This window comes from Erythrolamprus reginae, chromosome 1 (assembly GCF_031021105.1).
Source record: "Erythrolamprus reginae isolate rEryReg1 chromosome 1, rEryReg1.hap1, whole genome shotgun sequence".
In the NCBI taxonomy this organism is placed as follows: Eukaryota; Metazoa; Chordata; class Lepidosauria; order Squamata; family Dipsadidae; genus Erythrolamprus; species Erythrolamprus reginae.
Genome location: NC_091950.1, coordinates 38,685,725 through 38,702,887, shown reverse-complemented (window position 1 = coordinate 38,702,887; position 17,163 = coordinate 38,685,725).

Genomic DNA, 17,163 nt, shown 5'->3' with positions numbered 1-17,163 from the left:
AATAATAATAATAATAATAATAATAATAATTCTTGGCTTATTCTCCTAGTGTTCTTTGTTCATCCCTCCCAGGGACATCACCCACCACCACAATGATGAAGCAGCTCAGCAAGACCTGGGGTGCCCTCAGTACCAATCAGATCTTTAATAAAAGCCTGTGAACACTTTGGATAAGCAGGTTTATAATATATAGGCTATAAATATAACCTGTAATATATATTACAAGTTTGTCATATATGTGTATGCGGGTACGTATCTCCATAATTTAAATTTAAATATGTTAAAGGCTTACATTAAAATATGTTAAAGGGTTAAATAAGGTTTAGGAGGGAAGTGTTTTTAATAGGAAAGTGAACACAAGAACAAGGGAGCATAATCTGAGGTTAGTTGGGGGAAAGATCAGAAGCAACGTGAGGAAAATATTATTTTACTGAAAGAGTAGTAGATGCTTGGAACAAACTTCCAGTAGACGTGGTTGGTAAATCCACAGTAACTGAATTTAAACATGCCTGGGATAAACATATATCCATCCTAAGATAAAATATAGGAAATAGTATAAGGGCAGACTAGATGGACCATGAGGTCTTTTTCTACCATCAATCTTCTATGTTTCTATCATTCAACCTCTTCTATAATTTGACCTCTTCTCTTTTCCCAATTCAGTATTTTTTTCTATTTCAGCTTCAGTATAGTTAAAAGAAGTATTTTTAATAAGCTATGAACACAAGAACAAGGGAGCACAATCTGAGGTTAGTTAGGGGAAAGATCAGAAGTAACGTGAGAAAATATTATTTTACTGAAAGAGTAGTAGATGCTTGGAACAAACTTCCAGTAGACGTGATTGGTAAATCCACAGTAACTGAATTTAAACATACCTAGGATAAACAAATATCCATCCTAAGATAAAATATAGGAAATAGCATAAGGGCAGACTAGATGGACCATGAGGTCTTTTTCTACCATCAATCTTCTATGTTTCTATCATTCAACCTCTTCTATAATTCAACCTTTTCTCTTTTCCCAATTCAGTATTTTTTTCTATTTCAGCTTCAGTATAGTTAAAAGATACTGCACTATTTTTTATAAATCAATCAATCTGAAACCATATAGACAGATGGCATAGGTGTGCGGACTGAGTTTTTGTGGTTATTGTTGTAGAGATTAATTTAATCATTCTACATCTTTCCTTTCTTGTGATTTAAATTTGCCAAAAGTGAGTTTTTCCTCCATGGCCCAACTGGATTTCTTCCTAAGTGATCAAGGAATATTTTAATCCTCAATACGTTTTTGGGTAGCCTTTAAATTACATTCCATCCGTTTGTTATGGGTTTTTTTTTTCCCCTTAATGGCCCTGACAATGAATACTTTGTATATGTACTAATCTGTAAATAGACTCCCAGTCCGGAAAGCATCTCTGCAACATAACATCAATTGTACCGGCTCCCATTTAGCTGGAACTGAATAAAGCCACACTAGAGATGCATATGACATCCAACTTGCAGGATTAGAGAGGGGGACCTCGTGCTATAAATCTTGATTGTCAATCATTGCTCAGGATTAAGGGATATAGTTTTTTAAAATAAAATAAAACACACATCCAAAAAGGGAGCACTTCCTTCTGCCTACTGAGCATCTGGATTATAGCCCAGAAATAGCCTTGTTTGAGTCAAGGCTGCCTCCCTTCTGCCAAGGTAAGTAAATGCAAGGCATTTCTCCTTTTCAGCCTAACTAAAGCCAACAAGGAGATTTCCTTGTTTCAAAGTCTGAGTGAACTTCCTCTTTAAATTGCCTCATATCCCACTGAATTGACTCCAAGGCCTTGTCATTTTCTAGTCAATGGCAAACACAGGGCCATTTCCAAACCCTGGGCTTGTGTTTGCCATGGCTTAGGGCCTATTTACGGGACCGTCTACTGCCACATACCTCCCAGAGACCAATAAGATCACACAGAGTCGGCTTTCTCCAGATCCCATCGACTAAACAATGTAAGTTGGCGGGACCGCTATGGAGGGCCTTCTCTGTAGCAGCCCCTGCTCTATGGAACCAACTCTCCTCCTGTATTTGGATGGCTTCTCTTCATTCCCATCCTTGGATTATTATTGACCTATGTTTCTTTGCCCAAAGCACAGCTGACCAGGTCCTCAGCTGTGTTTTGGGCAGAATCCGCCTTCTGAGCATGTGTGGAAGTGGAATCACAGGGGTGGACATGCACAAAATATCACAATGTGAACTGGTGGAACCCACTACTGGATGAAACGCTGAGTCATCCTTGAGCTGGTGAGAACTAAACTGTTGGCAGTTGGCAGAAGTAGTTTGCAATACTGCATTCTAATCACTGTTCCACCATGGCTTGTTTGGGGTTTTGGGAGGGCTTTTGTTTAAAACTGGACAAGATGAAAGGAGGAAAACAATTAGTACAAAGAGCACAAGCTTTGTTCTCTTCCATTCCAGTGGTCTAATAAGATTCCTCTCCCTGTCCAAATGAAGCTGTATGAAAAACAGGATGAGAACGTTGCCACTACTTCAAAGCTAGGCTCTCACCGGAAAGTGATCCTTGCCTTAGATTTTGTTGGAGAAGCGTTTGGTTGGAAGGTAAAAGGGTAAAGAAGTAAGATAATATTTCCAAGGATTTTGTCTTAGAAGTTGTTGTGGTTGGCTCTGGCTCAGCTCCTGCCCCAGGGAATGGGAAGGTGGATGCAGGGGAAAATTCAACATTTATTTGTTTGTTTGTTTGTTTGTTTGTTTGTTTTGATTTGTATGCCGCCCCTCTCCGTAGACTCAGGGCGGCTAACAACAGTAATAAAAAACCAGCATGTAAATCCAATACTAAAACAACTAAAAATCCCTTATTGTAAAACCAAACATACATACATACAAACATACCATGCATGAATTGTAAAGGCCTAGGGGGAAAGAATATCTCAGTTCCCCCATGCCTGATGGCAACCCAACTCTTCTTCCAACCTGCCAAGGTAGGTAAAATGAGGAGCCAGATTGTTTTTTTAAAAAAAAATTTAGAAAAAGTTTATTAAATATATAAACATTAAAATAAGACATTACATAATCCATCATTTTGTTACATACTTATTTGATTTTGCTGCTTGTACGAAATGTCTTAAAAGGGACAAGACAAACATCGTAACAAAGCATAAAGACATATAACATTATAACATTCCCCCCCTCCCCGAACTGTTACCTAGACGGTTCTTTCTCTTATATATTTCTACGATCTATAAAACCAGCGGTTATACTGCGGTTTTATGTGTAACCAAAATTGTACAATATTTCACTATATCTGATTTTGACATATGTTTAAAGGTATTTTAAAGTCTTAGACATAGATTTCTTATATACAGTGTTCCCTCAATTTTCGCGGGTTCGAACTTCGCGGAACATCTATACCACGGTTTTTCAAAAATATTAATTAAAAAATACTTTGCGGTTTTTTCCCCTATACCACGGTTTTTCCCGCCCGATGACGTCATATGTCGTTGCCAAACTTTTGTCTGCCTTTAAAAAACATTTTTTTAATAAACTTTAATAAATAAACATGGTGAGTAATAATCTAAATGGTTGCTAAGGGAATGGGAAATTGTAATTTAGGGGTTTAAAGTGTTAAGGGAAGGCTTGTGATACTTTTCATAGACAAAAATAGTGTATTTACTTCCGCATCTCTACTTCGTGGAAATTCAACTTTCGCAGGCGGTCTCGGAATGCATCCCCCGTGAAAATCGAGGGAACACCACAGCTATTATCCCTGTTTTCTCTTATCCACCCAGTTATAGAATTCCTTCCAAACCTCATAATGACATGATTCATCTTTATTCCTTAATTCTTGTGTTAGCTTACCCAGTTCTGCACAATCATATATTTTTCAAATCATAACTCTCTCTTGTTATGAGAGAGATTGTTGGGAGCAATATGCTGACTCTGTAAACTGCTCAGAGACTGCTCTATAGAACAGTATAAACAGTCCTAAGTGTTCTTGCTATTGCTATTAGCTGAAGTGGAGGTAGTGGGACTTCTGTCTTTGGGAAAGGGGCCCATATTTTTAAAGAAGCAGAGGGATAGGGTGAGAAAAAGGCATAAAATGCACCTTATCTACACCTAACGTTTTAATCTGATTATTGCAACTAGATGTTAATTTATTGGGGGTGGGTGGATAGTTTGGCACTTCATTAAATTGTTAACGCCCTCGTGAATGGCAGGCTCAACAGGTTGCTTCATTGAATTCATACAGCCACTCCTGGCAGAGAAATTCCAAATTTGGACTTAATTAATATTCCTACTTGTGGTTTCCATAGTTTCTTTTTAAACAGGAGTACTAGCAGAACCTTGGCAGCAGCTTTGCCCATATTCTCAATAATAACCCCCCTCTGGCTGTCAATATATATGGGAGAGAGAAAAAACATTTTTTGCATACCTAGAACAGCCTGTGTTTTCTCATTCTTTTGTATAACCCCCACCATCCAGAAATATGTCTGCAAAAGGTGTTTGGTCTTATTATTTTTTAAATGAAATTTTAATTAGTTTTTCTTTATTGCCACATTGCTCAGCTTAACATTTTTAATTCTCTCCTTGCTTGAGTTCTACAATGTGTAGAGAGGGCAAAAATACCTTTTCTTTTTTCCTGGAAATCGTTGCTGGATGGTGATGATGGTTGTGACAATTTTCAGGGTTAGAGCGTTAGTTCAGCACATATCTCACTACATCACCCTGTTGAAGAATATTTGTACTTTGATTACTATTAAGTATAATGATAAACCCCAATTTGAAGGTATCATAATTATGTAAGTGGATTTTCTGTGCAGTTGCAAAAGCTTCAGGAAATAGATGTTGAAGTTCAGAATTACCCGGTTTAATGTCTGATATGCTCCCTATCTATGGTCAATTATTTGTTGCAATAATAATTATTGTGACTGTGCCCCTCTTTAAATAACTATCATCTATTGACTTAAATAACTAATATTTATTGCAAAAAAGAAAAGTAAGAGGTAAATACAGTATTTAATGCCAAAATTCCAGGGTAGCATCTTTTTATTGTGGGCGCCTGCTGTGCTGTCTCATGTCTTAAAGCAGCAGTGAATGTTAGTTGCAACACAACTTTGGCAAGTTCATAAGACATTGAAATAGTAGCTTTCAGTCACATGACGCCACTTCAAACTCCTTCTGCTTTGCAGTCCTGTCATCCTGTGCCCTCTCACCTTGGCAAGGCATTCAATATACTCAGTGATGGGCTACCAAAATTTTCACTATCATACTGTGGGCGTGGTTTATGCATTTTGTATCAACATCTTTCAGTTCAAATTGGGTGTTCTGGGGTGGAGCTCTATTTTTGCTACCCACTGCATTCCCCCCCCTCCACGCAGTAGCCCACCCCTGATTATCTACTATATAAAGTGTATGTACTTTTATTTTATTTATTTATTTTGTCCAATACACAATGAAGGTTTTAGTGGGTATATATCTATATACACATAGTAAAATACATGATGAAGGTTATAGAGGAGATACTCATAGTAAAATATATCTAAGAAATAATAGAAAAGAAAAACATATCAATGAAAGAGTAGAAGAAGAGATATAGGAATAGAAGAAAGGTATAGGAGATATAGGAGAGTAATAGGACAGGGGACGGAAGGCACTCTAGTGCACTTGTACTCGCCCCTTACTGACCTCTTAGGAATCTGGATAGGTCAACCATAGATAATCTAAGGGTAAAGTGTTGGGGGTTTGGGTTTGTACCTACACGCATGCACAGCTCTTCTAAAATTATACACATTCAACTTCATTTACTGTAATAGGAAAAACATACCCAGAGCCCAGAAGGGGGAAAAAAGAAAAAAAAATCAAAATTTTGCTACGGGTACTGTGTATCTGACCATACCCGTAGGAGTCCACCACTGAATATACTTCTCCTTCAGAAAAAGATTGAAATGATTAACAACAAACATGTTCCTAGTTCACCTGTGATGTCCCTGTTGTCTTTCAAATGTGTGTTGATGTCATGATGATGTTTTGGTCTGTGCATTCAAGAATGGAATAGCATTATAGCATTTAGACTTATATTACCACTTCACAGTGCTTCACAGCCCTCTCTAAGCAGTTTACAGAGAGTAAGCATATTGCCGCCAACAATCTGGGTCCTCATTTTACTGACTTTGGAAGGATGGAAGGCTGAGTCAACCTTGAGCCTACCGAGATTTGATCTGCCAAACTGCTTGCAGACGGTGATCAGCAGAAGTAGCTTGCAGCACTGCATTCTAGCCACTGCACCACCTAGGTTTTTTGATGCAATGGCCCCTTGGGATGTTTCCATTAGGGGACAGAGGTAGGGGAGCTTCTGCCCTCCATCCCAACTTTGTCCTCAACCTCCACTCCTTGGAGAAAGACCTGAAGTGAACAGATTCTAATGGGAGTAGAGGCCTAATAAATAAAATGGAACTTGTACATCTTCCCTACTCCCCCTTGGTTTATTTTTTTGGATATGACCATGTTCAAACCCAGTTCCTCTCTTTGTTTAATCCCATCCAGATACAGATTGAACTCCCTGCATAGACAAATTACCCTGCAATTGTATTCTAGACCAAAGAAGAGAGCCTTCCCACCAGCTCACAGCTAGCCTAGGGGCAGCCGTAACAAGGGGAACGCCGCCTAGAGAAAACTCAATTTTCCATCTTATCAGCTGGTGACCTCAACATTCCATCTCTTTTAACAGTGGGTCACCTTGGGGCCCTCCTAATAGGACCATTTTGCCTAACAATAGAAATACAGCATTCTACTTGGAAATGTCATTTATGTCAACAAGTGATTGCAGAGAGGCAGAGATACAGAAATAGAGAGCAGGAGGGCTTAGTTTCCGGCCATAACAATAGAAAGCCTCCATGCAAAACATTCACGACGGTTTTGACTATAATAGGATTCGAATGTCCTGAGTAGGGAAAACGTAGAATAAAATTGCACATAATTCTGATTCTCTGTCTTTTTCAGATGGTATTGCTATGGCTAAGTGTTTATTTCACAGTGGGCATTTGCTCTTCAAAATGTATTTCAGCCCCCTGCTTTTTACTGAGGCTCTTCGGGCTTTGTAAGGGTATGGTCTTTGTGAGAAACAGGCTCCTGAGCTGCCCACTTAGCTGTTGTTGTCTGTCACATGCAACAAGTCTGAACGTCCAAAGGGAACAATGGCTTCCAGTATTTGTCTCTACAAAAGATAGCTGCTTTTTTTATGGATTAAGGTGTGATCCCCAAGGACTTTGGGGTTATATTTGCCTCTATGTTGAAGGGGCTTTCTATATGGCCCACACTGCTACAAAAAACTCTAGTTTTCAGTTACTATTTTTCAGTCCTTGGAGAGGGTCGGCATACAAATATAATAATAATAATTATTATTATTATTATTATTATTGTTGTTTATTTTATTATTTATTTATTTATTATTTAGATTTGTATGCCGCCCCTCTCCGCGAACTCGGGGCGGCATACATGTTGTTGTTGTTGTTTTGTTTTTGTTTTGTTGTTTTTGTTTTGTTGTTGTTGTTGTTATTATTATTTTGATTTCCCAGAATCCTTTTGATTCTCAAAGTTGTTTTGAACATTGTAGAAAATCTTTACACAGGTATTGTTGCCAAATTATCTCCACATTTTACATAGGTTATCCTCAAGTTACAATTGAAACAGGGGACTTACATTCCAGGCAATAGGATTCAAAGTCTGACAATCAGACTCCCTCCGTGGTTTGAAAACCAGCACTTTTAGGTTTCAGCGCAACCACATCCACAGTGAATTATTGGTTGGCTTTAGTGGCAGCCGTATTTGTTTAACAATCACCATAGTTGCTCTATGCAAAAAAAAAAAAAGATCATAAATTCAGTTCAGTCACATGACCAATCCATTTTACAACAAAATGCGACTGTAATGAGCAGGTTCTGAAATAAATGAGTCTCAGACGCTCAAGGGTTAACCCGTTTATTCTCCAAGTTTCAGCAATAACATTGTCTCCAAGCCACTACAAAGTAATCAGGCATGAAACTGTGAGCAGCGCTTGGGTTCCTGTATTTATACTCTTTTTTCCCGCCTAAGACAAGGCTGACAGTTAAACAAAACTCCCTCTCAAATGGAGCAACCAATCAATTTCAAGCATTCAAATTCAAACTATTTACATTCAACTATTACATATTCAACAGGTTCTATTTATTTATTTATTAGATTTGTATGCCGCCCCTCTCCATAGATTCGGGGCGGCTCACAGCAATAATAAAGACAATGTAAAAACAAATCTAATAATTTAAAAAACACTAAAAACCCCATTATTAAAAGCAAACATACACACAAACATACCATGTATAAACTGTTTAGGCCTGGGGGAGATGTCTCAGTTCCCCCATGCCTGATGGCAGAGGTGGGTTTTAAGAAGTTTGCGAAAGGCAAGGAGGGTGGGGGCAGTTCTAATTTCTGGGGGGAGCTGGTTCCAGAGGGTCAGGGCCGCCACAGAGAAGGCTCTTCCCCTGGGTCCCGCCAAATGACATTGTTTAGTCGACGGGACCTGGAGAAGGCCAACTCTGTGGGACCTAACCGGTCGCTGGGATTCGTGTGGCAGAAGGTGGTCCTGGAGATATTCTGGTCCGATGCTATTACAATTGTATGTCCAGGACTGCCTGTATTTATGTCTTTTGAACTTTCCTTACTAAAATGTGGGCTTTTATTTTTGCGGTAATTCGTCACAGTGATTTCTGCCCATTTTCCAACTTGCCAAGATCCTCTTGAATCCAGATGCTATTCTCTAAAACGGCTCCCCCCCAATCCCACTCTATGTCTGTGCCATCCACAAATCTGATAATTGCATTTTTAATCCCTCATCCAGGTCATTTATTTTGATGTGAAGCGATTGACATACTCTCACGGAGTGCGATTGTTCAACCTACTCTATCCTTCTAATGGAATTATGACCCAAGCTACATTTTGCCATTTTCTTGGATTTCATGGGAGATTTTCTCCAAAGCTTTGATGAAGTCAAGGTACACTGCGTCTACTGCATTTCTGGGTCAATTAAAGTATTGTAGTTACTGGTATGTCTAGCGAAAAAGGATCCTAGTTTTGATTTAGCATGAACTATTTTTGGTATAGCCCTAGGTGGGCTCCTACTAAGCAATGTAGTCTTTCTCTAAGACTACATGTTGGGAATCCAATTGCTTAATCAGATGTTCCAGAATTTTGCTCAATATCAGTGTCAAACTGACTTTGTTTAATTATATATGTCTTATATATATGCTACAGAGCACTGTACACCAAGACAACTAGACACAAGAACAGTTTTTTCCCAAACGCCATCACTCTATACATGGGGCTACCTTTGAAAAGTGTTTGTAAACTTCAGATCATGCAGAATGTAGCTGCGAGAGCAATCATGGGCTTCCCTAGGTATGCCCATGTTACACCAACACTCCACAGTCTGCATTGGTTGCTGATCAATTTCCGGTCACAATTCAAAGTGTTGGTTATGACCTATAAAGCCCTTCATGGCATCGGACCAGAATATCTCTGGGACCGCCTTCTGCCGCACGAATCCCAACGACCAGTTAGGTCCCACAGAGTTGGCATTCGCTGGCTGGGGAATTCTGGGAGTTGAAGTCCAAATATCTTCAAGTAGCCAAGGTTGGGAAACACTGGACTAGAAGACCGCCAACTCTATTCTGATTGAAGATTGAACACCCTCACCGTTTCTTTACTTACTTTGGATTGCTATTCTTCCTTGAGGGCCAAAATCCAAAAGGACTTTAAAATTAGGCCGAAGACAGTGCACATTGCTAGAAAGTTGAGATGTAAGTTTCATGCAGCTCTTGGTGCTCAACAACCCAACAAAGAGCATTTAAGTGAGTCCATCCTGTTTTTAAATAACAGTTTTTTCCTACTTCAATATCAAAAAAGAGTCGCACAATTTGTTTAAAGCAAAACAGAAACTCATTGTTCACATAGCTTTCCCCCCCAATTCTACTCCTATAGAAAAATGTCAAATGTTTTTAAAAGTTAAAATTAGTTCCATATTTTCCCTTTTCTCTCTCCACATCCCATCTTTGCACTTCCTGCCTCAACAGAACAGTGCAATATAAATACAGCTAACTCCGTGGAAATGAATTATTGACAATTTTAATACATGTTGCATAGTACATATTAATACAGAAAAATACATGTTATCAGCACAGTACTGTTGACAGTGGACTAATCCATTCCACCTGCTCAAATATTAGTGCAAATAATTATATATTTGTAATGCATCATTGCTGTCTGGTTGGAATCCATGCCAGCAGAATAAATGTCTCTTTGGAGAAGCTGTTTGCCATTATGGTCACAATGCATCATATTCATACTCAAATTGACTTTGGATGGATAAAGAGGTAGATTGAGCAACTTTCAAAAACCCACCACTGTGAGATTTAGCAAGTTATTTTAATGAATTGTTTACAGTCAAATGAATGTTACCTCCCCTCCTGCCAGAATGGGCTTTCATCTGTATGTCCAAGTCTGCTGGTTGGTCTTACAATGTTATTGGGTGCATTGAATAGTGTGTAGGGTTCAAAGGCAAAGCCAGGATTTAGCCCATCTCTGAAATAGTAATTATTATTGCTGCTATCTGCTTCATTCGAAGCTTATACATTTTATTCTTCTTACATGTACTAAAGGCAAAATGTATTTCATATACTTCATGGTAAGTATATACATTTATACAAAACAGGGATAATTTTAAAGGGAGACAGTGGAAGGAGAAAGTTTAACCCTTTTGTCATGACACCAGTAGAAATTCTTCACCCCATACAGTGGTACCTCTATTTAAGAACGCCTCTACTTAAGAACTTTTCTAGATAAGAACTGGGTGTTCCAGATTTCCCCCCCTCTAATTAAGAACCATTTTGTTTTGCCTTTTATCCCAAATCCAGATGCAAACCCTAACTTTGCCATGTATTTTTCCCGTCGGTGGATAGATATTTTCATTGTTTCTCTACATAACTTTCTCAGCTTTTTATTTCAGTGCATGCATATCCTTTTCCAAATGGAAGGATATTGTAACATGGTTGGTAAATCCACAGTAACTGAATTTAAACATGCCTGGGATGAACATATATCCATCCGAGGATAAAATACAGGAAATGGTATAAGGGCAGACTGGATGGACCATGAGATCTTTTTCTGCCGTCAGTCATCTATGTTTCTATGTTTTCTACTTAAGAACCCGAGCCCAGAAAAATTTCCCAGGAAATTTGAGAGCAGCACGAAGGCCCGGCCAGTTTCCTACCATTCCCCCTTTAATCCCGGCCATCTCGAGATTTTCTGAGCTGCCAGAGGAGCCTTTTGGTGGTGCATATCCCTCTCGCCCACCTGAGTTTCTCTCTCTGGAACAGTGTATGGGAGGCAGCCTTGCACCAGGTTTATGGGAGGCACATGCTCCTCCTTGCCGCCTCAGAGTCCCTCTTTTTTTAAAAAGCCTTTTTTTGATTCCCCTCACTTCACCTCCTTCCTCGGCAGCAACTGTCCTCCTCCTCTTCTTCCTTCTCCTGCTCCCACCCAAATTCCGAGCTTTTATTTCTTTCCTAACGGGTTTGCACGCATTATTTGCTTTTACATTGATTCCTATGGGAAAAATTGCTTCTACTTACAAACCTGGATCCCCAAGGTCAAACACAACCCTGATGCGGCCCTGCATGAAATAGCTTGACACTCCTGATCAAGGTGATGGTTGTCCAGTGAAGGGCTACCATAAGCCACTTTGGGCATGGCTTATGCAGGTCGCCCCGCATTTTCTTTCAACGTCGTTCAGTGCAAATTGGGTGCTCTGGGTGGAGCTCCCCACTGCATTCACCCCCATCTGGGCAGTAGCCCACCCCTGTGGTTGTCCCAAAGAAATGATCTATATTCTTTGCAATCCTCTGGGTCATGAGCACGCTGAAGGTTGGTCGTTAGCTCTCTAACAATCAGTCTTCAGACTGCTGAAATCCTTCCATTCCCCACCATTCAGCCAGAACTGAAGAAGTTTCATGGATAAGAAGGGAAACCTTTTCAAGGAAAAAACAAAACAAATAAAATCCAGTTGCTTTTGCCAAGCACCTTTGGGTATGAGAAGAAGGCGATATTCAATATTTAATTCCACTCAAATCAATAGGATACACAGAACCCTGGGTGATTTCCAGTGGGTCCTCTTGTTGGATGGGTGTACAGCCTGTCGTTCTCTTGAGTGAAACGAGATGCAACAAGCTACTTCCCGCAATCGTTCGATTCTCCCTCCAACGAGTATAGCTACAAGCCTCTTTTTCTTCCCTGCAATAGGGAGTAAAAGCTTTTTCTTTTAAAGATTCACCGTCAGTCTTACTTCTTTCATTGCATGAGTCAACCTGTGCTCTTTTTTTTAACCTGACAATTCAATATAATTTTTTAAAACCTTTTAATAGTTCCAGGGTTTTCAGAAAAGTGCGGCAATGATATCATAGTTGCTAGGCAGTAAGGGAGCATCATGGTGGTTACCAGTAGTAGGTTGCTACTGGTACTGTAGCGCAGTGTTTCCCAACCTTGGCAACTTGGAGATATCTGGACTTCAACTCCCAGAATTCCCCAGCCAGCATTCGCTGGCTGGGGAATTCTGGGAGTTGAAGTCCAAATATCTTCAAGTTGCCAAGGTTGGGAAACACTGCTGTAGCGGACTGCACACCTGTAGCGGCTGCCAGATTGTGCAATTTGCAATCGGTGGCAGTCCTATGAGCGCCGCCATCTTTTTTTCTATTTTTGGCTTTGCGCACATGTGCAGAAGCAAAATCTCACGAAGGGACGTGCATGCGCATCCCCTCATGAGATTTCAATGTGTTTTTCCTTCCTGCACATGCGCATGTGCAGAAACACTCTGGGGGCGTGCATGCATAGCACACACAACCACACACGCAACACAACTGAAGCCAGCTTTGCTTTTTTAATGTCTCCTTTGAGCCGAAGAAACTGTTCGCGTTGTGATAGAAAATCGAGAGAGCCGAGCCCTTAAAATGTTATGGCTGCCTTCATCCTTTATGACTCCCCATCAGCCTGCTTCTAAGCATTTAAATATATCTTATTTTTTTTCTCCCCCGGTTCTCCTCCAATCCCCTTCACAATATTTTCTTTCTCAAGTTGTATGGCAGAGTAATAAAGTACTCTGCCTCCTTTCATTATTGCCATTCCTTTTGCTGTCAGGCAAATAGAATATAAATACCAAGTTCTGTTTAAAAAAAAAAAATTACAGGACTTGGAGAGGGGAGGGAGAAATCACATATGTTATTTTCTACCCTTTGGGCAATTTCCCATTTTAACCAATTGGAAGGCGTATAATTACACCCGCCCCCCTCTCAGGCATTCGCTTGATTGCTGCTCATTAAATGCCAGTGTTAGAAGAAGGAGCCTTAGAAAGGCAGCACTTTTAATTCATTATCCTCAAATAAAAGGTCATTCTTTAAAATTTACTTGTCGATAGTACTTAAATTATATCAAAGTGCTACTGGAAATATTTTCCTAAATTGCATGCCATAATAGCTATAATACCTTGAAAATGCACAGCAGTTTACAATCCTCCCTTCCCCTCCCCGGATTCAAATTTTATTTTTCAAGTAAGTTGGGTTGGTTTGAAGTGGGGAAGGGGGCCGGTTGATCCCGACGATGGGAGAATAAAGACCACCGGAGAAAAAGCAAACGAGGAGATGAAAAAAAGGAGGAACAGTATGGAGTATTTCGTACAAGGACATGCCTGCTGGCGCCTTGAACAAGAATAATCCACACTGCGATGTATTGATCTGCCAAGCCCTAGAAAACAAGGCTTGCCTGGTTGAAAATAGTTTTAAGATATTTTCACTGTCTTGGCCGAGGGTGAGGGCAAAAGATGGAAGTAGTTTCTGATCTCTGGCCATAGAATCAACATTGGGTTGCTACCTGGTACGGGCCACACTATGTACCGGTAGGAAAAATGGAGCTGCGCGGTGAACTCTGGGTGACCCGCGGGCATGCACATGCGTTCCAGTGAGATTTTGCTCCTGTGAGATTTTGCTTCACGCATGCGCCGAAGCAAAAAAACGCCGAAATCATTCGTGTGCGTCCTCACAAGATTTTGCCTTCTGCACATGCACAGAAGTGAAATCTCACTGAGACGCATACGCATGCCCGCCGGTCACCTGGAGCTGCAAGCACATTGCACTGGTAGTGGCGGGAACGGCAACCCCAAGTCCTCAGAGAGGGGCAGCATATAGAATAGAATAGAATAGAATAGAATAGAACAGAACAGAACAGAATTTTATTGGCCAAGTGTGATTGGACACACAAGGAATTTGTCTTAGTGCAGATGCTCTCAGCGTACATAAAAGAAAAAGATACATTTGTCAAGAATCATGTGGTACGACATTTAATGATTGTCATAGGGGTCAAGTAAGCAATGAAGAAACAATCAATATTAATAAAAATCTTAGGATACAAGCAACAAGTTACAGTCATACAGTCCTAACTGGGATGAAAAGGGTGATAGGAATGATGAGAAAAACTAGTAGAATAGAAGTGCAGATTTAGTAGAAAGTCTGACAGTGTTGAGGGAATTGTTTGTTTAGTAGAGTGATGGCGTTTGGGGAAAAACTGTTCTTGTGTCTAGTTGTCTTGGTGTGCGGTGCTCTGCAGCGACGTCTTGAGGGTAGGAGTTGAAACAATTTGTGTCCAGGATGCGAGGAGTCAGTAAATATTTTCCCCGCCCTCTTTTTGACTCATGCAGTATACCGGTCCTCAATGGAAGGCAGTTTGGCAGCAATTGTTTTTTCTGCAGTTCTGATTCTCCTCTGAAGTCTGTGTCGGTCCTGTTGGGTTGCAGCACCAAACCAGACAGTTATAGAGGTGCAAATATAAATCTGATAAACAAACAAATGAACAAACCCCGCCTGCATAAAATGTATGTTCCCGTGCATCCATTACTAAGAGGCCCTGTTAGAGGTTTGGTCCATGAACTGTGCTAAGCTGTAGTTTTAGCTAGGTTTGCTGAAAACAAGCTGAAACTATAAACCAGGACTTAGAAACTGTATGTCACCCTCCCTATGTTTCAACTCTGCTTCGGTTGCCATGAGTAACGGGGGGTGGGCTATGGGATTTAGGAAGGGAAGATTCTGGAAGCCCTGATAAATTTTGTTTTCCTAGCACAGGCTGGGATAATTTTCGCTTTCCTGGAAAGCAGGTGACCAGAAGGAGACCATTAGAAGTTGCATTCCACAAGTGTGATGTGGTTGTGAAATGCGTCCACCTGACAAAGACAGACAATGGGGATTGGCTATTTTCCAAGGGGGGCAAGTGGGATTTTTTGATATGAGCTATTGTCGCGCCTTTTTCTTCAGTCTTTGCCTTCATTGCTTTCAGAACTGATTTTAGTAAAATTCACTTTTGAAGTTCAAAATGGACTCTGAGTTTCATTTTTCTTAAATTCCAATTGAAGCAGCTGACACTATAGAAGCTGGTGACCAGATGTCCCGCTTTTGACGGGACAGCCCCAATTTTTAATTTGTCCCACCTCCTGCATTGGCTGCCGATCAGTTTCCGGTCACAATTCAAAGTGTTGGTTATGACCTTTAAAGCCCTACATGGCATTGGACCAGAGTACCTCCAGAACCGCCTGCTACCGCACGAATCCCAGCGACCGATAAGGTCCCACAGAGTTGGCCTTCTCGGGTTCCTGTCGACTAAACAATGTCATCTGGCGGGCCCCAGGGGAAGAGCCTTCTCTGTGGCGGCCCCAGCCCTCTGGAATCAACTCCCCCCGGAGATTAGAACTGCCCCCACCCTCCTTGTCTTTCGTAAACTACTCAAGACCCACCTATACCGCCAGGCATGGGGGATTTGAGACACCTTTCCCCCAGCTCTTTATATTTTATGTTTGGTATCTATGTGTTGTCTGGTTTTAATATCATAGTGTTTTATATATTTTTTTTTAATATTAGATTTGTTTCACTATAATATTGTTTTTATCATTGTTGTGAGCTGCCCCGAGTCTTCGGAGAGGGGCGGCATACAAATCTAATAAATTATTATTATTATTATTATTATTATTATTATTATTATTATTATCCATCGGGTTTTTTAAAAAGTCTCGATTTTCCTTTCTCTGGACTGCCCAGAGCGAACAGCGTTTCCTTTGTCTGGGCGCCCAGAGAAAGGAAATGCTTTATTTGCTCTGAACCATCCATCAATAAAGTGGGAACACTATTGATGGGGGGTCATCTCCCCTCCACCCCATCAATAGTGTCCCGTTTTGCAGAAGTTATAATCTGGTCACCTTACACTATATGAGCCCAAAACAATATGTGAACTTGACTGTTCTGCCGGGCTCTCTGATAGGAGCCTCCTGAAAATTCAAGGGTACAAATTTCAGACACACACACCTTTGAAAATTCAAAACAATGTTCTTTATCACAAAATTCAAAATAAACTAAGCACTCTTTTTGTATTGCAAAGAGCACTCTTCCCAAAAGAACCGGGTAGTCTGTACAATTTCCCTTAAGCAGTCATTAAGTAAATAGCTAGCAGCTGTAAAGAAACTTCACACCCCTTCTTCTTCCAATGAAGTAAGATACACACACACACACACACACACACGTTGCTCTGCTTTGTTTTCCAAGGCGTGAAAAAGCACCAAAGTCCAGAAAACACAGGATTCCTGACAAACTGCGATCAGATATTCTTCCACAACGGCCAAACCTACATGCTGCTATTTATAGCAGCAGCCCTAATTACTGGAGCCCCACCCAAACACAGGCGGCTTCCCTTATTTCCTGTAATATGTTCTTGCTTGGTCTCTTCTACGCATAATTCTGTGCTTGCGTGGGTCCAAAATGTCATCATCTGAATCAAGGGAAGATAAGGGAGATTGACTGCCTAGGCTGTGTGCCAAGCCCTCCTCTGCCGAGTCACTCCCACCTTCTTCTTCGTCCGAGGAAACTAAACTCTGAACTGATTCTGTCGGCAATAACACAGGCCTGTGACATGTTGAATTTTCCCCTGCATCCACCTCCCCATTCTCTGGGGCAGGAGCTGGGCCAGAGCCAACCACAACAATGACCAGAATACTTAACAGCAACAGGAAGAATTATCCTGTATGTGTTGCTGGTCCTACCATTTAACTCAAAGGCTACT